Source organism: Rhinolophus sinicus, chromosome 6, assembly GCF_057876585.1.
Source record: "Rhinolophus sinicus isolate RSI-liver-muscle chromosome 6, RSI-T2T, whole genome shotgun sequence".
Lineage (NCBI taxonomy): Eukaryota > Metazoa > Chordata > Mammalia > Chiroptera > Rhinolophidae > Rhinolophus > Rhinolophus sinicus.
This window is the reverse complement of record NC_142506.1, coordinates 46,798,339-46,824,324: the sequence shown is the minus strand read 5'-3', so window position 1 is coordinate 46,824,324 and position 25,986 is coordinate 46,798,339. Positions and strand designations below refer to the sequence as shown.

Here is a 25,986-nt window from a genome sequence, read left to right as displayed (position 1 = left end):
CACAGCATAAATTCTTGTGTTATTAAAGTATATTAATCGGTGCTTTTATGCTCTTCTCAGGCATGTCAAGGATTCTGAAACAGTCTAACTCCATTTATACCTCGCAAATTTTATAATGCATTTGAAGCAATATATATTTAATTTTTTTCTGTGTTTTTAAAATTGAAGTATCATTGACATATAATATTATATTAGTATCCGGTTTACAACATAATGGTTCAATATTTGTATACATTGCAAAATGATCACCACAATAAGTCTAGTTATCATCTGTCACCAAAGTTACAAAAAAGTATTTTTTCTTGTGATAAGAATTTTTAAGATTCATTCTCTTAAGCAATGTATATTTTAAGTACAGCAATTAAAAATTGTTTTATATAGTCACTATCCACTTATATTTATCTGTATATGTGCTATTTTTTATGTATTTCTTTTCTTCTTTCATCTCTGACTTTCTACCTTGGACTATGTTCTTGAACCCGAAGAACAGTCTTTAATATTTCTTTTAGTGTAAGTGACAGATAGTCTTACTTTTGGTTTCTAACTATCTTTAGTTCATCTTCACTCTTGAAGGGTATTTTTGTTGAGTATAAAATTCTAGGTTGACAATTATTTACTTTTATCATGTTAAGGAAATTCCATTATGTTCTAGCTTTTATTGTTTCTGCTGAGAAGTCTGTTGTAACTCTCATTGTTGCTTCTTTGACAGTAATGTTTTTTATTTTCTGGCTTCTTATGATATGTTTCTCTTTGCTTTGGTTTTCAGCAATTTTGTTATGATGTACCTAGGTATGGATTTTTAAAAAAAATATTTCTTATATAACAGGGCTTGACATTTTTAAGGGCTTCTTGAATCTGTAGTTTTATGTACTTAATCAGTTTGGGGAAAATCGCAGAACTTGCCTCTTCAAATATTGCTTCTTTCCCATTGTCTCTCCTTGTTTTTCAGGATTCCAATTATATGTATATTAGACTTTTTCACTCTTACTATTTTTCTCTCTCACCCTCTATTTTTGTCTTTTCCATTCTTTTATTCCCCCGTGCTTCATTTCATATGTATTCTTCTGACCTAACATCTAATTTACTTTAGCTTTGTCTAGGATGCTATGAAACCCATCCATGATTTTTAAATTTGGTTGATATATTTTTGAGTTATAGACTTTCTATTCAGTTCTTTTTCATGGTTTCCCATTCTTTTCTGAAATTCTCTATCTTGTCTTTTATCTCCTTGAACATTCTTACCTTAAAAATCTATGACTGATAACATCAATATCTGGAGACCCTATGAGTTTGTTTTTATTGTCCATTGTTATTCTTGTTTTATTCCTGCAATCTTTTCCTCTTATTTTTCTATTTTTCCTTTTTATAGTGTATATATTTGCAAAATTAATTGTGAAAGTAATTTGAGGCCTAGGATGATGTCATCTTTTTCTAGGGAGGATTTACTTATCTATCTTGGGAGCCCAGTGGCACTAACATCCTGGGATTAATTTAATCTACTTGCATGAATTGAAATGATTTCAAGGTAAGCTACAATGTCTGCAAAGGTCTGGCTACTTCTGGGTAGTTTTTTCTCTTGTGGTGCATTTCTTCAGGGTCCCATCTCAAAGATAAGAGTCTTCCTGGGACACCCAACTTGGCTGGCCCTGGACCCCAACCCCTGACCCTCAAGCCATATAATGCTGTCAAAAGTGCTACTCAGCCTCTCCGCCTCTCTGCTGCCTAATCGGGAGTTGGCTAACAGCCCAAAGAGAGAGCTTCATACTCTGGGTTTACCTCCTGTTCTTCCATTTCCCCCAGTTCTTGGCTTACTAATTCTTCACTCTTGTGTTAACTATCTGATGCCTCCAGAAAGATGATTTTTATATTTTTTGCAGCTTAGTCCTCATTGGGAAGACTGGTATAAATTACCTAGCCTGCCATGATCCTCCACCTCTAATTTCTCCTCATTGTCAACCTTGCTTTTGTTTTTTTTTCACATCTTAGAGAAAGAAATGTCCCTTCTTCTCTCTAAAGCAAGCCCTTATTTGTGTGACTTGGCCCTTTCTTTCCATGCTTGCCTAGAATCATAAAGAATCTTTTATCTCTCCCTTGATACGAAGCCTTCCCCTACAAATATGTTCAATGATCCTCTATAAAAAAAAAACTATGCTAAACCTAAACCCTATGATTCTTGCTAAACATCAGCCTATGTGGTACTATTTTTTATGACAATTCTTGCTAGAACAGCTTATCGACTCCTTTTTTTCCAGAATAATGTTGACAGATCTGCTCAAATTAATGTTCCCATCTTGATTGATTCACTTGGCTAGAATAAGTGTACATCTCAGTGGAGAATAGTGGAGAAGGGTAGGAAAAAGGGAGAGATGCAAGAGGAAATTTATAATGTTTTAAATTATGTAGCCTGGCATGTAATTTTTTTCTATAAATGTTCTCTCTCCCTTGTTCCTACTTTGTTTTTTCTCCTCCCTTTTAATATCCATTCAAGGGTAATGCATTCCTGTTCTTTCCATTACCCAAACATACATTTTTATTTGATGGTCACAAAAAGCATCCTAGTTGCCTATTCAATGTCCTTTTCTCAGTCCTCATTCCCTTTGATCTTTTTGCAGTTTGTTATCATGGTTTCAACCTCTCACTGAAATTCTGTGGTCTAGATTCTGGGATGCTTGACTTCTTAGCTCCCTGACGACTCATTCCTTTTCACCTTCCACTCTTTTCTTCTACTTCCTAAAGGTAGAACTTCCTAAAGGTTTTTGGCCTTCGTCTCTTCCTCCTCATTTCTTCCCTTCATAGACTCTTTGCCTTTGTCAATTCATGGTTTCCACCATTCCTTTTGTGCAAGGACACCCAGATCTAAACATCCAGTGAACTTCTCTGCGGAGTTCCGGTTTTGAATTTCGGAATGATTGCTGATGTTTTCTAACTGTATGTCCTAGGAGGTCCTTCACAAATATTTTTTAAAAAAAGAGCTCATAATTTATATCCTTAAACTTCCTCTTCCTTCTAATTCCCCATTCATCAGTCGTGTATCATGATTACTTTCCTATAACCATTTCCCCTCTACATTAAGTGCCCTTTCCTTCATTTCAGCTTGTTCAAATACCATATAGCTTTGAAGGACCAATTCAATGCCCCCTCTTTCAAAAAACCATTGAATTATGCGGGAAAATATGGGTTTCAGCCATGACAGATAGTTCAAGTCCAGGCTCTGTCACTAACTGTGTGCCTCTGTATAAGGTACTTAACACGTTGCGTACGGATCACGAGAATCTTCACGAGGGATTTAAACCCCGCCGTACGCAACGTGTTAACTGATGTGAACTTGAGTTTTCTCATCCATAAAAGTGGGAGTAAGAGTAACTAACTCACAGGTTTTTGCAAAGATTAGATGAGTTATTTATGAATTTATTTTATTTCTTTTACTTGCTCCTTAAGAGTAAGATTCATTTTTTATTGATATATCCCAGGTACTTGCTAAATAGTTATCAAATGAAGGAATTAATGTTGCACAATTTGCCAAACAGCATAGTGCCAGTGTCAGCATTTTATCCAGCAATTAAAATGATCAAACCCACTTTATTTTGTTCAATCGTGTATTACCTGATTATATGCAATCACTACTTTGACACTCTTATTTTATTTCTATCCACTTGAGTGGCTTGATTTAATGTCAAATACCTGCTAAGATGGGTGAAATAATCATGAGTCTCTAGAGCCATTGTCATGTGGGAGACCCTGCTCGCTGCGCCATTTGTCGTGCGGGACGGCCTGCGGGGTCTCTGCTCCTGCTCCCCATACAAGAACGCAGGATATGGTGAGGCCAAAAAGGAACACCCACGGAGCCATAGGTAGGGGAGTCATACCACTATATTCTCTCTGGCGGCACTATACTCTCACTGGAGGCTGGATCCACACTGTCCGCAAACCGCCATCCACGCTTGCCAGCCCAGCCGCCATCTTCTTGCTAGCCCCCATTCTCTCTCTCTCTCTTTCCTCTCTCTGCTAGCCTAGCCACAGCAGTTATATTAGTGGCCAATGGCTCACTGGTTACAGCTGACGGCCAACTAGCCACAGCTGATGGCCATGCAATCACAGTTGATGGCCATTTACTACCTGAGCCAGCACCTGTCTATGTGAGGCCGAGAGCCTGGAAACTACTTTCTGGGGCTCTGCCCCCACAGCCATGTTACCTCCATCTGTTGTTGCCCTCACAAGTGCAGAAAAACTTGGATTGTCTAGTGGGTTGAATTGTATAAACAATTATACAAATACCTTAAATTATATAAACAATTATATAATTCCAGCAAGGATTGCCTTGCTAGAAAGGTCTCCAAATCCCATCACCTTGTTGTTTTTTTCCTTAATTTATCCAGATAATTGCTTCAACTCTCCACTTCTGATCTTTGTTAAATAGCCCGTTGGGTCCGGGCAGCCATCTGTTTCTACTCCCCTATTCTCATTTCACTCTTTGAACTTCTTCCCTCCTCCTTGGCCTTAAAGGTGGATGAGGCTGGCTATAGTCGTCCTGGGAAACCAGCCCTCAGCTGGGAAGTGGCCCTTTTCTAAGAGTTCATTGGTCCCAATTCACCTGTCTGACAGGTGGACACGCCAAGCACTAATCTCCCTCTCAGTCTATTAGATATAGCTGAATACGTTTGGCTGAAACTCCAGCAATTTGGTGATTCATTTTCTGCTCGCAGCTGAATGTAGACCACCTGGTCAGAGGTTGGCTCACCCACCTCCTGGTTCCCTTGGCTGGTGGTGTCTGGCAGCCATAGTATCTTAGCTCCTTTCTGCCCTCCCCACTCTCCATTATGTGAGCCCTTCAAGGGTAGGGTAAATGGAGCTGAGGTGAGGCGAGGTGAAGTATAGACACACAAGGTGGAATTCCTATGGAATAACTAGGAAGTTTCTCGGAAGAAAGTTTTCTAGTCATAGCCAGTGTGGTAGGCTAAATAATGGCTCCAAAGACATCAGGTCCTAATCTCTGTGAGCTGTGTATGTTACCTTATTTGGAAAAAAGGACTTTGCAGTTGTGATTAAATTAAAGACTTTCAGATGGATAGATTATTCTGGATTATCTGGGTGGTCCCTAAATGCCATCGCAGGTGTTCTTATAAAAGAAACGCAGAGCGAGATGTACACACACACATGAGAAGGTGATGTGAAATGGAATGATGTGGGTATGAGCCAGTGAATGCCAGCATCCAGTAGAAGCTGGAAGAGGCAAGGAAGAAATTCTCCTTAGAGCTTCCACGCAAGCATGATCCTGTTGACACCTTGATGTCAGTGATTCTGATTTTGGACTTCTAGACTCCAGAACCGTGAGAGAATAAATTTAATAGTTTTAAGCTATCAAGAATGTGGTAATTTCTTAGAGCAGCCGCAGGAACCTAATGCAGTCAGAAACAATGATGGCAAATGAAATCACTCTAAGATCATTTCTAGGTTGGAAGCCCCCAACCCACAAAGCCATACCTGAGGTGCTGCAAATGCTATGTCACAGTAAGTCAACAATTATTGATTGGGCAATGTTTTGATCAGTGTTCAGTTGTACAGCACAGGAGCCACCCTAGTTAGTTTAACCGAGAAGTTGGACTTGAGTCTGCAGTGTGGGGAAAGCGAGCTGTGGAGGGAGGGCCCTGGCAGGTTGTGGGGTAGGATGGCAGCAGCAGTCCTAGGGGCCACCGTGCATCACAGACGTCATCATTGTGTTGTAGCTCCTGTGACAATTATCTGGGAGGTAGCATTTTGAAGATGGGGAAACTTTTTCTGAATTTGAAAATGAGCTGAGAGACCTTGAATATGGGTGCGGGAAGTGCAGGATGCAATAACCTCTTAAAGGTTATTGCAAAATGAGAGCACAGACAGTAAGAGCGGCAGGATTTCAGGGAAAGGAGAGGTCATGGAAAGATTACAGCAGCAGGGGTGGATTTGAACTGGGCTCTGATGGGGAGCTGAATAGGCAAATGAGAGCAAGAGGAGTGTCCGGGTAGAGTTATGATGGGAACAAACGGGAGAGAAAGGGTGTTCACAGAGCAACTGGGGACAGCCATGACATCTCCTCTAACGGTATTGAGGCTTTTGTGGTAGAAGAGAAGGTTGGAAAGGTGGCCTGGGTGAGTTTGGGAGTCCTTGAAGGCCAGGCTAAGATGAAGCCAGTGGGTGGTGAAGGAGGGCTCACGGGGAGGAGGGCAGCCCAACAGGGGGAGACCCAAGTCAACACAGAGCCTGCATGTGGGTGGCAGTGGGCGTGCGAGCGAGGAGGTCTGACTGGGGACACACTCTGAAGAAGAACTGACAGGACTCCCAGACTGTGGGAGACAGTGAGGCTGGAAGCTGTCAGACTGCAACAGGAAGGTGGAGGCTGCAGGGAATAGTTCGTGAGGCGTTAGGCACCTGGAGAACAGCAGAGCCGTCAGAGGGGACCCTGCCATGAGCTGAAGCTGCGGTGCAGCTTCTCTGGGGGAGGGAAGCACCTAGAGGAGTGGGAGCAGCGTGGGAAAGCCCACAGTGGGACACCACAGACGCACAGTTTCTAGAGTTGAAGTAGTCAGATACCCAACTCTGAACCTGTATAATGGGCTGGTGATTTCTCATTGTTCTGTGATGTTGGTTTCAGTTTTGTAATGAGTTTCTATGAAAATAATTAGCACCGTGAAAACCAAAAGCCCTCTTGAAGGAGCAAAATAGAACTCTGAAGAACCAGCGTTCTTTACATCCAGAGGGCCCAATCTTTTTCTCAGGGTTGTAGACCGACCTTGAACTCTGTGTGTCCCCCACCCACCCGGATGCCCACACTTGGGCCTCCCTGACATCTAGGAGGGCAACACGCCTGGGTGGAGATTTTCTAGTGGCTCCGGTGACTTACTTACATATCTGCCATTGCGGACTTCTTCACCACCGCTCTGGGGAAGGTGATTTTTTAGGGTCACCCCCAGAAACAGTTGTGTTTCTGGGCTGGTGATACAAGATGACTTGGGAGGGGGGGGTGATACGATGTCTTTTTTTGACATGAGATCTCTTCCAAGGAAGCAAATAGGCTACTTTCGAAAACACTGCCGTGGGAGGATGCCAGTACAAGGCTTTGCTCTGAGCAGCATCGTTCTTCTGCATTCTCATGTTTCTGTCTCCATGGTCCTCCAGCACAGATGCCCTTTCTCCAACATACTCCAGTTAAGTGTGAGAACAATGAGAAGCATCAGCCTTGGACTTACCACACTTCCTCCCCTGAGCGCTTCTGCCAGCAGAAATCAATACATTACGATAAAGAAAAAGGCATTTGGCTTTGTCTGGGCTCTCCTGACAGTGTTTGACTGCAGTCTTGGTGTTGAATGGAAATTATGGCTCCGCCCCCACCCCTCTTGCCTCCCACCCTGCAAACTTACAGACTGTGTTTCCTGCTTTCCCGTTAGTGCCTCTTCTCACCCAGATGGTTTTGATGCTTTGACTTACTGATCAACTTATTATTTTTTTAAACCACAGTTTTTAAAAAGTTAAACAACACACACACACACACACACACACACACACAAACTACAAAAGAAAAACGCAAAACAACAAACCTTATGTGGGAGCTGACTAAGCACTAAGGTTTCCCCCTCGAGAGAAAGGGCCAGGACAACATTCTATTTTGCTGACTAACACGGCTCAAAATGTTAAGAGTTTACAACTCTGCATAAGCTGTTAACACTTTGTTGTCTTAGAGGGTGAGTGCCTCACATAGTTCTTCCATCAAGATATGCCATCTCCATTTTGGAGAAAAGCAAACAGTGTTGCAGCAAAGATAGTCAGGTGGCCGAGTCAGCTGGTGCCTAAATGATGCAGCCACAAGCCAGGCATCCTGGTAGGTCCTTGGAAAGGCCTGTGTGTGTCTCCAAGTTGGAGGGGTGGCCAGAGCTGTCCTGTCCAAGACTTTATCCTTGCCTTTCTGTCCCCCGGATGGTAACTAAGTGTCCAGAGCAAAAGAACAAAATGTCGTGGGCACAAATTCTAAGACTATTGTTAACACAGTCCTGGCCAAAGGGTGAAGTTTTCTGCCGGTGGAATTTCTGATTTAAGATAAGGCAGTGGGGTGTGGACCTCACACAACCTGCCTCTCTTCTCAGCAGGAACCTGGGTTTCTGCTTCAGGGTCTCAGGATTTGCTCAACTCGGGCCACGCCCCCTGAGGGCACAGGATGAGCTCTCTGTGTAAGGTGTCATCCCAGGATGAGTTGACAAGTTTGTGTGGAGGTCAACAACACCCACTGGATGTTGTGCTGTATTTCCTTGGAGGAAAAGGTGCATGATTGTTAGATAATGAGGAATGATACTCACCCACCGGTGAGCTCAACTCCAGAGAGCTTCTGGAGAACAATTGCTGGGCATTGACTAGTGGGCTGTGCACCATGCTGATTGTGGTAGACGTGGCCAGGACCTGCGTTCCTGGACTAACTTTCTAGGGCAGGCCATAGACATTTTCTGCAAAGGGCCAGATTGTAAGTATTTCCTGCTTTGTGGGCCATATGTCTCTGTCTGAACTACTCCACTCAGTCATTGTAGTGTGAAAGTAGCCACAGGTGAAAGGCATGGCTGTGTTTCAATAAAACTTTATTTACAAAACAGGTGTTGGCAGAATTTGGCCTACTTGGTTGCTGCCCAGATTTTTCTCGGAGCTTCTGAAGGGCAGGAACAAGTTCTTATTCATGTTTGTCTCCCTAGTGCTGAGATTGGGCCTGATTCATGGTGTGTGCTGAGGGATACTCCATGAAGATCTTCCAAGGAAAAGGCTGTGGGTCTCAAGATATACTTACAGTTTGCACCTTGGAGTCATGATACTAGATTGCTTAAATCAAGGGATGCTGGTGTATCAAACACACACACACACACACACACACACACCCCTACCTTACAACTAACCCCACAGGTATATGTGCAGTTTATATTCCAGTTCTTTTGTCCCTTTCATCTCCCGCCCCACCCTCCCATTCTCTCTTTCTCCCTTTTCTTATCTCTTTCCCTAAATATTTATTATGCATATTCTATGTGCCAGGCACCCAAGATGTAACATTTGCCTTCAGGGAGCTTATAGTCCAGTAGCTGAACCAAAAGAAAAAAAAGAAGAAAAAAGATAAAGATAAATGCAGAATTTAATGAACTAGAAAACAAATACAAAATAGGAAATAGCAACACAACCAAAAGTTGGATTTCTTGGAAAGAGTAATAAAACTGATTAAAACCACCCCCTGCCCCCAAACCTAGCAATACTGCACAAGGGGGGAAAAAGAAAGAGAAAGTAAAAATAATCACCATCAGCCATGATAAGAAGACATCACAACAGAGCCCACCTTCATTAAAGATTATAAGAAGCTATTAAAAACAATGTCATGCCATTACCTTGGACATTTTAGATAAATTTATCAAAACTGGCACAAGAACAAATATGAATCTTGACTAGTCCAATAACTATTAAATACATTGAATCCATAATTTAAAACCTTTCCACAAAGAAACCCCCTAAGACGTCTAGGGATTTTGTGTTCAGTCCTCAGGTCCATACCTACCTGGACCTCACAGGTGAGCGTGGCAACCTCAGCTAGTACACGCCTGTGAGTGCTCATGGCATGCCGGACATTGTTCTGGTACGTTTATGCCCCATCTCACTGAATCCTCACAACAGCCCTGACAAGTAGAGGCTGTTGTCACACTAGAGGCTGGAGGACAGCAACAGTAAGCATTGATTCACTGGTGCAGCTCACAGTGTGACAGGTTCTGGTGTATGCCCCCGACAGCCATTGGTCCTGGGAACGGGCATGGACACAGGTCCTGTGGGCCTGTCTTCTCCCTGGGCACCAGACCAGGCAAAGACCTTGTCACCACAAGTGTCACTCGTGATGACTCATGTCACTGCACAAGTGAGGTGCAGTTTCCCATGTGTGTGCAGCCCTTATGCATGTGCCCCAGTGGTCCCTGGATACAAGTTGATGGTATGAGGGGGACCTCAGATAGCCTCTACGGCCTCTGCCTTTTTTCCTTGCTGCCCACTGTCTCTCTGTCTTGGGGAGATGGTGTCACCTAACCAGGCTCCGGTCTGTGGAGGGATCACCATGAGTTGCTCAGCTAAAGGGACTGTCACTGCACCAGCACAGGGAGAGGAGGCAGGGGCCTATTCTCTGGCTGCAGCAGGCCTGCTACACTGGCTGCCCCTTTGAGAAACTGCAGCAGACTGGCCCTGGGTGAACTCTGGATGGATGACAGGAGCTGGGGAGTGTGGTGACTGCAGCAGCGGCAAGTGACCGGGTGAGGGCTAAGCAGGAAGGAGCTTCACATGTTAGGACAGGGACCCTCCAGGAGTGTGGGGGCTGAGCCCCGCAGAAGAGCTGGGGGGTGAGCCCAACAGATCAGGCCAGAGAGCGAGAAGGCAGCTGTGGGGACCCTGAGCAGGGGGCTCCCACCTCCTACAGCAGCTACACTCGCATCAGTACAGATGCACCACGAGCTTTCCTTTGAAGACGGGTGAAGTGTGGGTTTATTGGGATACTTCATACTGTCTGGGAAACTCAGTTACAAAATTTGCGAAGCACATTTCTCTCTCTCCTGGCGAAGAGGATGGGGACACGAGAGGCAGAGAACAGAAGGCCACTGTGCAAAAGGCTGTGTTCTAATCACCCCTTCTGACCTCGCTGATGGCCGCAGGGCAGAGAAGGACAGCTGTGTTCTCAGGCTTATCTGCATTTCTGGTGTTTTCAGTTCAAGGTTCTTGGGTTCCGCTCCCATGTTTCTACATTTTCCTGTGCAGCCACACGCTCATATTAGCTTTTTTACAGGGTTCAGAAGTAACTGAGCCTCCAGATTGTGAATAGAAAATGTGGCTGTAAAAGGTATGAAGGATGTTTTTAAGTCCAGGGTCCAAGCCAGCCAGCAATGCTTTGGCCTCCGGCCTGGGTTGGGATAGGATGCAGGCCTGTCCCCAGGTGTTCCTCAGGCCTCTCCCTAGGTGTTAATGAGCCAAAAGAAATGGCTCCTCAGGAAGCGGGGGCTGATGGGCAAGCAGATGACCGCATGAGTTGTGAGGAGACAGGGCATGGCTTAGCCCTGGTTCTGGCCTGAAGGTGTGGGGGAGTCACCTCCCTCCCAGGTGAGTCAGCTAGCTCTCTGTGGTCTGCATCCCAGCTGATGCACGGAGAAGTGTGGAGGACCGTGGTGGAAGTGTTTGCTGTGCATCTTTTCATACTAGGTTCTGAGCCAACATGTCCCATGACAGAAAAAGCATGAAGGTGGGGAGAGAGAAGGCAGAGCCTCCATGTGAATCAGAGGTAAGGAGGGCACAGAGGGAGCTTCCCCATAGGGAGTCTGCCAGCCAGGAGGCGGGAGAGGAGAAGGGTCAGAGCCAGCTGGCTCCAGGGAGGGCAGAGGGTGGGGCAGGAGGTGGGCCAGCTCTCAGGTAGGCAGACACCTTGGTGGCCCCACAGTGGGACTTAGGAACAGGATATGAGAAAGGACAGAGGGGATGGAGGCCTCGTTTCCCCACAAGGAACAATGGCCATTCTTCCATTGAGGGCTGACATTCGTGAGAGAGGAAAGGCCTTCTGGTAGAGGGAGGGGGCAGCTCAAGGAAAGGGAGGGAAGGGGCCCCCAATGCCGGTGCTGACCCAGGCAAGCAGAGGTCTTTGGAACCGCACTTGGAACTTGATATACCCAGGTCTCCAGTACGAAAAGAGACAGGCCAGCTCACGCTGATGGCTTTACCTGAGTGTGACTTTTACAAGGAACCACTGACACGGCTCCCACCCTTGCTCGGTGGCCTCCTAGAACCCCTGGATGGGACCCCTGAAACTGCCCAGGGACTGGGTCTCACACGCTATGTTTTGTGGGTCTGTGAGATCTGCCATGGAGAAACACGGGAAGAAGGATTTCCCAGAAAAAATAAAGGAAGCTGGCCAATATAATCAACTCACACAAACCCCTCCTCTTTCCAAATATGTGCCTATCTCCAAAACAATCAAAACTGCCCCGTTAAATAACACTTGTTCAGTACAGAGGAAGTGCAGCATGATGGGACTATACACGGCTGCCAAGTCAAACACTCTCCATTGTCGGGCTCTCAACAATGAACAAGCTGAATGGCGTTCTCGTGTGATGACTGTTGTGTTGAGGGCAAGCTTTCAGGGCGCCTGAGTGCCTGGTGTAGGGTCACCAGGCGGCTGTCCCACAGCAGCCCCCCAAGAGGCTGCCCCATGCCGAGAAGGGTCAGAACCTGGTTGGGGCCTTGAGCTCATTACACACACATCTGTGCCCCACTGTGGCCTGCACGTGGTGACTGGGCATTTCCCGTCGTGCCTGCCCTGTCTGAGCCCTCAGTCCCCTCATCAGGAGGCAAGCCCTTTGCCAACAGAAGCTGTGGCACTGAGGACATCATTTGGCATCGAGGAGGAGATGGTAGTTAGGAGCCAAGGACAGCTGAGAGGTGGGGGCAGTCTTTAGTTCTCACCAAAAAAGGGTTTCGGGGTACTTTAGTGATTGTAGTCTCATCATCTGTTATGGACTGAATTGTGTCCCCCCCAAATTCATGTGTTGGAGCCCCAGTACCCAACGTGACTGTATTTGAGATAGGGCCTTTATGAGGTTAAATGAGGTCATAAGGTTGGGACCCTGGCCCCATGGGATTAGTGTCCCTACAAGAAGAGACACCAGACGGATCACTGATTCTGTCTCTTCTGCCTCCGCCCCCATGTGAGGACATGGAGAGAAGGCTGCTGTCTGCAAGCCAGGAAGAGAGGTTTCACCAGGAATCTAATGGGCCAGCGCCTTGATCTAGGACTTACTGCCTCCAGAACTGTGAGAAACACATGTCTGTTTTCTATTTAAGCCGCCAAGCATGTGGTATTTTGTTATGGTGACTTGAGCCAACTAAAGCATCCTCCATCGACAAATCTGAAAGACAAAAGGGACCAGGTTGTCTCGGGGGCATATGGACCTTACAGACCATCTAAGGTATCGTCATCCAGCTGATGAGGCTGCCCTCCTTAAGTCCCACCGAGCCTCCACCTGGGGCTGCTGCCAGTGACTCAGCTCATGTGCTTGTGTATTTAGTTCCCCAAGTGGAGAAATGGAAGCTCCAGAACATCCAATCCTCTGAGTCCTCACTATGTCTGTTGGTGGCGTCCCCCTCACCTCGGGCTAAAGGCCTGGTGTGACGCCATCATGGGCCAAGTCACATGTTGAACTGTGACTCTTCAGATGGGTGGTAAATGGCAGGGAGAGAGAAATTCTTAATAAACTGAGTCCCATTTTTATGCAAATGCTCTTGCTGATGAAGATGGAAGGAGTGAGAACTACCGAATATTTATGACAGAGGGAAACAGGGCTGTGTGGAAACAGACGTTTTATTAGGTTCCCGAGAGGCAGCAGCTGCTCTGTAACATTTCTATTTTAGGGCCTTACAGAGGAAAACAGTCGCACTATAAATAGTAGGGCAAACAAAGTTAGAGAGGTGGCGGTCACCATTCAGGGATGTTAGGCCCCTGAGGCTCCTCCGGCCAGAACCACCTCTCTTCTCTGTGACCATCCAGGAGGTCCAAACTCTCCTTTTGGCCATGCCTCCATGTCTGCCTCCGGGTTCCTTCTCATTCTCCTTAATTTTTTAATCTTTAAAATCTTTTCCTTATTTTGCATTTTGAAAGAAATTTGTACCTCGGAAAAGTTGTAAGAATAGCACAAGGAACCCCTGTCTGCCTTTCATACAGGTTTCTGTCTCTCTCTGAATGCACGTTGTTCATGTTTTTTGTTGAACTCTTTGGGGCGATGGTGCAGACAACATTGCCCTTCCCCCTGAAATACTCCAAGTGTCTCCTAGGAAGACTCTCTCATAACCACAGGGCGACGACCCCACTCAACACTAGGACCTAATGGAGTTAATACGCACATCTCACCAATTGTCCAATGTCTTTGTAACACCTTCCCCATGCCCCCTCCAGGGTTCAGCTGGACTCAGTCACAGCATTTACTTGTTCGGTCTTTTCAGTCTCCTTTAATCTGCGAGGACTCTGTGGCCTGTCTTTGAATTTCATGCATCGATATTTGGGTCCATTAGGATCTGAAAAGGAAAGCAAACCGATGTGAGTGCAAAGGAACAGGGCTTTATTCTCAGGAGAGTCTGCACCATGTTGGGGCAGCTGGAAAGTGAAGTTCTGGAGGGGATATAGGGGGCTCACACTGGGGACCACACGCAGTCAGAGACAGTGTCTTGAAGCGCTGTTCCTCTGGTAAGTGTGGGCCTGAGGTCTCTGTGGGGAGCAGGACTAGCAGTTGCGGAAGGACAAGGATGCAAAGCAGGAAAGGATGAGGGCAAAGTGGTCCTCAAGGTGACATAGGGTCCCGTGTCTGTCCCCACTGCACCTACTGGAGAAGCCAGGGCCCTTCCTGGAGCTGTACCCACACTGACTCAGGAATTGGAGAAGCTGAAAGAAGGAGATCCTGGGAGCTGAGATGCCGGGAGTCCGGCTGTGGCCCGGCACTATGGCCCGACGCAGGACAGGCAGACAGCGGAGCCATTCCACCCCTGCCTTCCAGATCTTGGTACGTTTCTCCCTCACCCATCCCTCCCTCGCCTGTCCCTGCCATCTCTCCTCCCTACAGACTTCTCTGTCCTACTGAGAAAGTCAGTCTGATAAATGTAGGACAGCAGTGAGCACACCTGTAGGTGACACATCAGGGGACGCACCCCCTTGCCAGGCTGAGTCCCCACCCTGTGCTCGTCCCATCTCCCTCCCCTTTCCACACTGTTTCTGCTGTGGCTTCAATTCCCTATGAGACTGGAAGCGTTTCCTGGGTGGCCAGGGCCCAGTCCGTCCTGTTTGTCACCATCTTCCAGGATCCAGCCTAGCACCTGGCACAGAGCCTTAACCCATGAAATCACGGACAATCAAGGGATGAACTGGGCACTCTGCTTTTCCGGAAACCACCTTAACGTGGCCTGGGTAATGACTTACACTTTCAGATTCTCACAGTGAGAAATGGCTTTATGGACGGGCCTTAGTGAATTAGACTGGGCTGCCCTTTTCATGGTGACATTTGTCCTGGGACAGAACTGTTACAATGAAGGCAGGACTCACTTCCAAGGTACGGAAAAATCTAACGTAACTGTGGCTTAAACAAGATAGGAGTTTATTTCTCTCTCACATAATCACATAACCCGAGTGCCAGCGAAGTCATCCACAGAGTCCTTGGGGGCCCAGGCTTCCCAACTCACCATTCTGTCGTCCCTTGGGAGTGACCCTCTTCATCTTCATCATGGTCGCAGATGGTTGCACCCACGTTTCAGGCAGCAGGAAGGACACGGGGACAAAGAAAAGACAAAAAGTGCAGCCACAGGACACTTGTGCTTCCATTCTGTTACCTAGAACTCACGCAGGTAGCTCCAGCTGGCTGCACATGTGTCAAGGGAGGGAGCTGTGTGCCCCAGGGGCAGGCCTGTGGTTTATTATGGTGGCTATCGGTCCCTCTTTTTCTGAGTTGTGATTGAAAGAGCGAGTTTACTATATGGTGGGAATTTTAAATCTCCTTTTCAAAGCTTGATTCTCACGGGAGTGGATCAGAGGCAGAACTGCTCCCCAGGGAGCAGTTCCATAACTAGTAGCTGAGCTTATTTTGTTTTATTGAAGTATGCCCAGACGAACAGTTCCTGCTGGCCTCCAGAATGCAGAAAGTAAATTCGCCCCTGAGCAGCACAACCAGCAAGATGTGAACACGGGGCGGGGGGGGGGGGGGATACCCCTTGCTGTGTCCAGAGGGTGAATCCCTCTGATTCTGAATGGTCAGTGGGGGGCGGGGAGGGGAGGGGGAGAAGCCAGGGCAACTTGGGAGGAAGTGTACCATGCTGTTGTCTCAGTCAAATCATACTCGACCGCCAGCTGCTGGTGTTGGTTCAAATTAATGTCCCACGTCCTCCATCCAGGGGCCTGGCCTATTCCTGGGACAGTCATTGCTCCCCTGCCAATGGTGTGTGCCATTGTGCTGGGCATTTCAGGGCTGTGTTTATTTATTTAGCTGTGTTGGTTTTCCTTTGATCCCTTAAACCATTTGGCTTGCCAGAGAGGCAAATGTAGGAATGTATATAAGTCAGTCAATGGCATGAACAAAAGACAAGCAACAGCCACTGCCATTTACTGAGGTCCTGAGTGTTCAAGGCGCCAGTACCTCCCTTGACAACAACCACAAAAGGCGGGGGTTGCTTTCTCACTTTCGAGACGAGGAGACCAAGGTCGCTGCCGCTGAATGGTTTGCCTCCAGCCTCTTTGCCATTAGAAGCTGCCACTGTGGTTGACAAAGTTCCCCCCGCTTATCTGGCTCCTGGTTTCCTGTGATAATAATGTTTATGCCAAGACAATACCGGCATTTTAGCTTTGCGTTAGAATGAAGAATTGACCTCCTTAGAGTATGAGATCTCCCTTCCTGAGCTTTTCCCTTTGAGCTCACACCAGCAGTTTAACCCTTCATCATTTTAATCTGTTGGTTTCCACACAACTACTGGCTTCTCAAGGTCTGGAGGGGAGATACACATGGTACAGCAGGAACATAGCAGAAAACAACAAATTCTTAGAGACTGATTGATAGATCTAATAACAAAAAGCGTTACTTCCTCACCTGGTTGGTATCTTTTGCAAAGCAGCATTTTTATTTCATTAATAATTCATTTTTCCCCTATGTCTAGTGGGAGAGAGACCTCAAAGTGTCTGGTGTTTAGTGCTCTGCTCAGCTATAATATTTGTGGGCCAATGTACTTCCTACTGTATCAGTCCATGCATCTCCCGCCCCAGGAGATGGACTAACCAAAACAGTGATCACACTAAATGAGAACCACAGAGGCCCCACCTACCCCGGATGCAATCCGGGGGATTCTCTCCCACCAGATCATTATTTTTATATCGCTGCATGAAGTACTTGAAATACCAAGAGAACTTTTGTTCCAGGGCTTTCCCACATTTCTTCCAGCTGTTCCTTTACATTCCTAAGGCACCTACTCTCTGCCATGAACAATATTGAAAATGTGTACGCCAAGATCCCTGCTCTCAAGAAGCTTGTGATCCAGTCAGTAGTCGAGACAAAAAATAATAGAGAACCACAAAGACCACACAGCATAGACACGTTTCAATCTGCAGGTTGAAGGCCACTGGTGGGTGGGTGGTAAAATTAGTTTAAGGGGTCACAATCAGCATTTAAAAAAAGAGGAAATAACAAAAAATAATAAAGATTAGAGGGTATATGATGTAGTAAGAGTAGGAGTTGTTTCATACAAATTTAATTCTATTTTCCACATAAATATAATGCACTTCTTACCATTGGTCATGGTCAGGTATGTTTGAGTACTCTGGCCAGCGATGAGTGAGATGAGTGGAGGCTAGCTTGTAAACAAATGCTGTGTGAGGGGCAGTACTTCTTAACTTGCAGCTGAGTCATGGACTCTAGAGAACAATCTGAGAACTACTGGAAGTGTTTCTAGAAAACAATCATATTCCTGGCATTTTGCATATGATCCTGGTAGTTCACGGATTTTGCAGCTGGTCCACAGGGCATGGTTAAGTCCCTATGATCTGGATTAAAGCCAAGAGTGAGAGGAGAGAGGCTGAGGGGATGGTGGGGGCTACATCTTCCAAGGTCTAGTATTTCTGATGAGGAGAGAAGATCATACGGGAAGGCAGCAAAGGTGTCCAAGAAGCTCATGATCCAACGCACGGTTTAGGGAGATTGTTCTAGAAGCATTAGAGGCCAGAAGTCCAACTTGGAGGCTATAATAATTATTTGAGAGATTGTAGAGTCAGATAGGTGAGAGGGCTCAGCTGTGAGAAGTTTTAGGATAAAAAAAATAACTGGATTTGGGGTGTGTTTCGATATGGAGCGAAATGACTAGAAGGAGAATTTGGGTGGCTTCTGGGCTGCTTCGTTTGAGTAGACAGTGATGCTAATCATGGAGTCAGGAGTACACTTAGAAAGAAAAGCAAGTTTGGGGAGGAGTCTAAGTTTAGTTTTGTAGGGACATGCACAGTATATATCTAATGACCCAGTGTAGTTTCCCAACATTCTCCCTATGAAACTAAAGAGCAAGTGCCAAGGTGGGGTTGGGGGAAGGACAGCTGGAAGAGGAGGGGGCTTTGGACTTTGTTTGGGTAAGTGTGTTCCTTGATGGGTCAGTTTGGTGAGGCAACAGGAATGTTTCAAGGTTTCAGAAAACCCCATTTACAAATGGAGATAGCAGGCGAGGTGCATTGTGTGAACTGGAGCAGGGAGCAAATGACGCTTAGAATGAAGCTTGGGCCTCTGGAGGTGAGGAGCCTGCACCAGCTGACTGGTTTTGTAAATGTGGGGAAGGGGCTTGTCTAGCCCAGTAGGGAAGAAGGCCCAGCAAGCTGTACAAAGGTGTGTGCATGTGCATGTGTGTGTGCGTGTGTGTTTGTGTGTGTGTGTGTGTGTGTGTGTGTGTGTGTGTGTGTATGTATCTAGCCCCACCTGGAACTTAAGTCGGTGGGTCTGCCCAGCCCTACTCCATAAGCACCTGTGAGGGGACAGGGCCCTAACCCTAGCATTGCATCCCCAGCCAGTGTCCCGACTGTGTAAGCTGTGTCTCTGCCCTGCTTCTGAGGCCTAGCCACTGAGCTCTGCTGAGTCTTGCTCATGGGTCGGCACTGACCCCTCCGGCCTGCTGCCTGGTGCTGCCCATTCTGTCCTAAGCTCTGCTGACCTTCACCCTGTTCATCACCATTTGCCCTTGAACCCTGGACTGAGCTCCTGCCAGCCTGTCTTATCAGTCCTGTCGTCTGGCTTCTGCTGGACTCCATGGAGCCTGCCAGTGGGAAACATACTGGAAACCAGGATCCCAAGTGTCTTCCAGACTCAAAAGCCTCAGCCAGCCATGTGTGACTCGCCCACAAAGGAGGATGACGTGGTCAGGAGCTTCCTGCTCCTCTGCTCTTGAGAGGTGCTGCCGGAATCTGCGAATCTATGTTCCAGTCAGATTTGCATGTGATGACCCAGGCAAACTCCTTAACCCTTTGTCTGTAGTATTGCTAAACATATTCAGGAATCAGCACAGCACGTACATCATGTTGCTGTGGATGGAGCACTGGTGCTGAAACTTTCTTTTTTTTAAAATAAGAAAAATGCGTGAGGAGAAATCTTTCTTTCTGCCTGAAACCCACCGTAAAGACCCTGCGTTATTTACTAACCACAAGAGTTTTTCCTTGGCTGGTACGTGCGTCTCTCCTAACACTTTTTCCAGCTGCTCCAACATACTTTGGCAAGATTACTCACTAGCTCCAAATTCCAGGGTTACCTTCTTCCCATTCGGTGGCTCAGTGATTTGGCACCCAGAGAAAAAGCAAAGCAATTTCAGAATTCTATTAACTCCCCAAATGGAACAAAATAGTAGTCTCGACCTCTGGGGGTGGTTGTGAAGATTGAAGTGTAGAAAGTATCCAGTACGGTGCCTGGCACCTATGGAGGAGGGTCATGTAATACCTGGCTAAGCGATTTCCACATCAGTGGGGCAGGGACTCTGAAGCCTCTGGAATGGGTTTATCAATACTTGGGAAATTGATCCAGAGTCTAGAGAAGACTGTGCAAGCAAAGACACAGCTAGAAAGCACAGCAGTTGTGCAGCGGGACGACCTAAGTTGGAATCCTAGCTTTGCCTCTTCCTACCTGAGTGACCTCAGGAAAGACATTTAGCTTTGCTGAGTCTCAGTGTTGTCATTTGTGAATGAGAATAATACTTTCCTTGGAGGCTGTTGGGAAGTCCAAATAAGAATGCTGGCAAATGCAAATTATTAAGCAGCAGTGACTGTGACCATGGCCTCCCTTGCTTCTGGTAACAGGTCACCAGAGCGTCATATTCTCAACTAGGTTCTTGGGTATTACAAGATTGCTCTGCTGTAGGTGCAGACCATTCATTCATTCATGCATTCATTCATACATCTAACAAATAGTAATTGAGTACGTGCTATGTTCTATGTACTGGTGATACCACAGTCAATAAACAGCCCTTACCTTTGAGAATCTCATCTTCTAGTGAGAGGAGACAGACAGTAAACAGATGGTAGGTACAAAGTACCTGTGCAGATGGTCAATGAGAGGTTCCTCAGGGAGGTTTGAATTTGACTTCACAAGGCTTCTGACGTGGGAAATCTATGCTCCTGATGCCTGGTCAGCCTTTTCCCAGTTGGGATGACTTTGCTGGGGCCCACACTTGAGGTCCTTCCTCTCATCCTGTCCTTCTGGTTCGGCCCTGCCCGCCCGGGCTCAGTGAACTTGATTGCTCTGTGACTCCCAGTTTCTGCTTTGTTCCCCTTCCAGGTGAAGGAGGTTCCTGGAGCTTTTATAGAAACACCAGCTTCTCTTGAGAAATACCCCAGGAAACTAACTAGTGCTTCCTGCTGTAAGGAGGACGTCCCAGAAAGTTCTGATTTGCCATGGCAGACCCAGGCATTTCCTTCACGTCTTGGTTAGTCATCCCTCCAACTTGTCAGACACTTTCACCAGTGGTGTTTTTGTGAATGCTGTTTCTTCAGCCTAGCATCTCTCTTCTCCACCTATGAAATTCTATCCATTCTTCCAGGTTCAGCTCAGACAATCCCTCTGTGGCAGAGGATGTGAGCTGACCCCCAGTATCCACTCTCTTCTGATTCTGGTGGCCTTAGGACCCCTGAGGTTGAGCTGAGCACAATGGGTAAAAAAGGAAACATTTCCTGGCCTTTGTTGAAGCTGAGAAACTGGCTCCTTCTCACCCCTCTTGCTGCAGGAATGTGAAGGTGGTGTCAGGACTTGGTCTCTTGGTAGAGGGACGAGATGGAGGCACCTGGGCCCTTGACACGGTGCAGTTGCCCCATCAGCCCTGGACTATGCTGTTCAAGCAATAATCTGAGAGCAAACGAAAGTCCGCTCTCTCTTCTTAAAGCTACTGTCATTTTGGTTTTCGTTAGGGAGCCCAATCTTATATCCTAAAAACTTACCCTCCTCTGTGAAGTCCTCCCAACGTGCCTCTGCCTAGATATGCCTCAAATGCGTGCTTTTGCCTCCATTAGAGCCATCCTTCAGCTCTGTTTTGGAACCCGGAGATCTGTATGAGCTTACACTCCTTGGCAGTGCAAGCCCCTGGGAAGCAGGATGCTGTCTTATTAAATGTGTGCGTCTCATGATAACCAGCACAGCACCTGGCCTTCTTCTCCGTGGATTTCACAAACGTCTGCTCGATGAAGTTTTGGTGAATGAAGAATGATTCCTCACTTCTCCGGGACTAAAAAGTCCCCTCTCTTTCTAAAGCATCTCTGTCTGTTACAAATATAATGCAAGCTACCTCTGTTATTTCAAATTTTCCAGTAGCCACATTTCAAAAATGCAAAAAGAAACTATTGAAATTAATTTTACTTGTATGTTTCATTTAACCCTATATATTCAAGTGTTGTCATTTTCATAAGTAATCACTGTAAAACTTATTACTAAGAATGTTCTACATTCTTCTTTTTTATCCTACTATGCATGTAGAATCTGGTGTGTGGTTTGTACTTTCACCATATCTAGATTCGGACCAGCCAAGTTTCAAGTGCTCATGGCCACCTGTGGTGAGTGGCTACTGTCCTGGACAGCTCAGATCAAGGGACCCCGAGCCAGCCTGGAAGGGCGGGAGATGGGATGGGCTGGGCCGATGCCGGGGAAATACTGGGAGGTGCTCAGTGAATCTTAGTAACTGTCGAGTGATTTCGACATAGAGGGATTATTGTGGGAAGAGAAAGAATCACTGACAAGACTAAAGAAGAGAAGAAATGAAGACAAAGGAGGGTTTGAGAAGAGCTCTGGGGTCCATTCAAGGCTTCAAGCAGAAGCCAAGCTCTGGGCATATCTAACGATGTGTTGAAATGAGGACACAACTGGGACCCAGAGACATGGTGGCATGGGGCTGGGTTTTTCACCATTGCTGCCTGAGTGACCTTGGATAAGCCGTTGGGACTCTCTGAGCCTCTGTTTCCTCAGGAAGCCCACTCGGAAGCAGCACGCTGGTGGCACAGAGTGATCTCTTCAAAGGAGCCAAATTCCCAGTGGCATGATAAGGAAACACTCAGCCCTAGGGCCACGCCACACGGCAGGCTCCACGGGTGCCCCACTAAAAGGGTTTTGTCTTGGGTCATTGAAGCAACAGGTGATTTCCATCCAAGGGCTCTGGCCAAGAAAGGTTTTGCAGAAAGTGAAAACTCAGGTTGAACAAGGGAGGGGCAGCGTCTGCACAGGCCCTCGTGGATCACAGAAGGCAGGAGAGAGACCATGACTATCCTCTTTCTCGTGGAAGTCCCTTCATTGGGCCCTGAGGTCTATGAGAAATTCTGAGTAGAGGGGACATAAAATCCCTCAGCAGCCTAGGCTGGGCCTGTGTGAGGGAGATACAAGGGGAATCATGGCTGTCAGACGGATCATTTGAGGGGGAAGCAAAAACACATCACCAAGAACCCCTCTAAGGTCTCAGCTTCTCAGTATCTCAGATTAAAGATAGTCTGGCCTGCATTTATCCAGGCAATGGCCTCAAGTTTCTACACAACTTTCCATGCATAGATCGGGTCATAAAGGACCTAGGCCCTTCCCGCCAACGCCATTGTGGGAGGAGGCTGTGCTGGAGTTCAGTCTGGGCTGGATTTTAGGAGTGGGAACAGGTCTGGCGTCCCAAAGCTCCAGGTTCCAATTCCTGGCATGTATGGCTGTCCGGGGAACGTGGGACCTGTGGTCACGGTGATGGCCTGGAAAATCTGAGAGCCTGACCCACCGGAGAATCTTAGAAATTTATGACTTTGTACTTGGGCAGCTGCCAGTTTCTGGAAGTGGCTGTGCTTTTGGGTGAGAGCAGCTGAGGAAATAAGTTAGGTCAGGACCCACAGCCTGACACAAAACCGCCAAGCCAACATTGTAAGAGGCTGGCCAACCCATAGATAACTGTGTCCTTGATGGAAACTAATTCTCAAGGAGGAAACCTGTCATGGATGCAGTTCCTCCTTATCTGCCCAGCCTGTAGAAACAGCTGGCATTTTTTTCTGCATAGAATGCTAGTCCTTTAAGGTCCCCCCTTTTCTGCCCTCCCCACCTACCACCCTGCCACATTTGTCCCAGTTTCTTTGTGGTGACGCTTTTCTTGGATGGCTCTGTCTGGGATGGAGAGAGTTTCTGCTGTGGCCCCTGGAGGGGCACTTGGTACAAGCAAGCAGCTCAACAAACGCTTGTGAGAAAAGGATGCATTTGAAATTTCCACCTCGAACAGTGAGGGTAAAGTGGCCTTGGCACCTCCCACGGCCTCTTTCTGCACGTATTCCTCATGCCTGGTGGCACAAAGGGAATTGGACCCCCACCTTTCTTGCTAGAATCTTACTTCTGTTGAGCTGCTCTTATCTCTCACACAAGGGAGAAAACTCAGTAAACTTGATGAAATTGCATTCTCTGTGGAAGTAATTTGGGGAGCTCCCAGTCAGGCCTTTGGCCCCCAACGCATACTTACTCAGCTACACAGTTCATTTCAAGAGTGAATTTATCGTGGTCTGGAACCATCCACGCTCACTTTGATGTGGTTCATATCTCCAACTCCTGTGGCACAACATATACCTTTAAAAAATGCTATATCAATTTAATGGAATATTAAGCTATTATCAACAACGAGAAGGCAGATCTACATGTATTGATATAAAACTATCTTCAATATACAGTGTTAAATGAATTAAGCAATATAGGGAACATTTAAAAATATTTTAAAACGTGACGTGTGTGTATGTATATGCTTTATACACGAAGACAATATCTCTCAAAGGGCAGACGAGAAATGCTATAGATTCAAAAGGAAGGATGTAATTCAGTGATTATAAAGATGCAGACCTATTCTTGCACTGCTTCAATTCTGTCATTCCATGTCACTGCTTGGAGACTTTATGTTAAAAACTTAACACAATGAAGCAGACTGTGAATTGCGAGGTGTAATATTTTTGTTTAGTAGGTGCAAATTATAGTTTGTACATGAAATGTTTTACTGAACCTAAGTAGTATTTTTAACACTCTCATTTATTTTTCTTTCTAAATTGTTCATTTCAAAGCTAACAAATACAGCAAGAGGGTAACAGCTATTACTGATTATTATGTGATTCTTAGAAGAATAATTTTGTGACATAGGTGTTTTAAAAAATGGTTTGCTCTGGGTGCTTGATACGCTGTGTGCCAGATACGCTGGCTTTTAACAACCAGAACTCAAAAATGTTTTTCAGGCACTATTTTTATTTTATCCTTGCAAGATATGCTTGGAGGAGCAATTTAATCAACACTTGTAAACCGGTCACCTGTGGGGGCCACTCCAAAAGGCTTGGAGCACGGTCCCTGCTAATCCCCACCATTCCTCACTCACTCCTCTCCTAACAAGAACAACAATGAACTTCCTACTACTGATAACTGCGATGCCTAGAAAAAGCCCGTTGATTCTAGAGATCAAAGGCTAACATATCCGTGCTGCATCTTAGGATGGTGGAGCCCTAGCAAAAGGAGCATCACTGATGGCCGGTGGGGGTGGTGGTGGTGGTGGTGGGGGATGGCTTCCCTGTTCCGGTCATAGGGAATTTGCAGAGCTGGGCAGGGAATTTGAGAACGTGATGGAAGGCTTGGAACTCCTTTCTGATGAGAAAAGGGTATAAAAAGAGGAGACCAAGAATAAAGCCTTCGATGATCTCTCACGTTTTCCTGTGTGAACGCCGTTTTTCTGCAAGCGGGCAGGGCTATACTTAGCCATGAATTTGCACAGGAAGGCAGAACCACTTCACCCCAGTTCATGGCAGGTCCTCCTCATCCCCTCCCCTGGTGAATTATTAAGGATCTCTCCCCACCTACTTTCTGGACTTCATCAGTGGAGGTGTCCTCCTGTAGCAAAGCTTTCTAACTGATGCACTGAGGCATGGGGGTCAGGAAGGAGCTGGTGCCAGCAGGGGTGCGGGCCAGCCGCCTCCTACTCTGAGCAGCAGCCTCTAGTTTACCCCAGTGGGCCACACAAACACTCTTTTGTATGTTTGCCCTTTGTGCAAAAGCTCCAGAAGCATTGCCTCAGGGACAAAGACGATGCTATTCCTGGCTGTTTGGGAGAAGTGGATCTGTTATGTGCAGATAAAAAACAGGTGGTTTGACCTGTTTCTTTACCTGGTGGGGCTGTTGCTTCCAGATTAATTTGAGTGTTTTGCAATGCAGCAACCTGTGGGGAACGTGTGGCTTGCAGAAAATGCGTCCTGCTTGTGACATGAGTGTCAGCTCTTGTTCCCCAGCCTGGGTTGTCCTATTGTTTTCTGTGTCTACCCAATGCCTCTTCACATTCCCTTGTGCTGAAGTGCTGAGAGGTGCAGCTGCACACATGGCAGTTCTTTTTCTTCCCAAAGCGAAGAGTGGGCTCTGTGACTTCGCCGCCTGTGATGCACAACAGCTAAGAGAGATCATCATAAGATGGTGAGGACCCCTGATTCTGGAGAGATGACACCAACCTGTGCCTAAAGGTGATGGGGACAGTTCCCAGTCATCCAACTGTGACATATGTGTGAAAGACAAGACAATCATTCCTTTTTGGGGTCTTACAGCTATTGGTTACACCATCCAGGCTTCGTTCACAATCTGTTGAGGTTTCTATTCTCTTCCCACGTGTAATAAGGAGCGGGAAGCATGGTGGGGCGGAAGCTAGAGCAGAGACTGGTTTGGAAGTGCAGTCAGTCAGCTCATACTTACTGAGTGTCTTCTGTGCCAGGCCCCGAGCTCTGTGCTGGGCAGGCTGACCCCGGTGAGAGAGGGAGATTTATTAGAAAGGCCAAAAGCTGAAGGGGTTTTCAAATTACCTAAAGGTGGTTCTTTAAGGGAAAATGTACAACAGTGTCTGTCTTCCATGTTTGTAAGTGTGTGTGGCCTAATTCCCTCGAAACTCGCTAGCATTTGCAGAGCCCAGGCAGGAGTACAAGTGGAGACC

At 46.6% G+C, this 25,986-nt stretch overlaps 1 long non-coding RNA gene across 4 annotated transcripts; it reads left to right on the top strand.

The window, feature by feature from the left end:
• Window positions 1-5,572: 5,572 nt before the first annotated feature.
• Window positions 5,573-24,526, top strand: LOC141567861 (uncharacterized). Of its 4 annotated transcripts, none has more exons than XR_012490779.2 (5): window positions 5,576-6,122; window positions 11,221-11,299; window positions 12,853-14,561; window positions 20,331-20,478; window positions 20,593-24,526. It is a non-coding gene; the product is annotated as an uncharacterized LOC141567861 (long non-coding RNA). The 4 variants fall into 4 exon arrangements; XR_012490780.2 differs by having other exon boundaries at window positions 5,577-6,122; window positions 21,059-24,526; XR_012490781.2 differs by having other exon boundaries at window positions 5,573-6,122; window positions 12,722-14,561; window positions 20,331-24,526.
• Window positions 24,527-25,986: the final 1,460 nt, after the last annotated feature.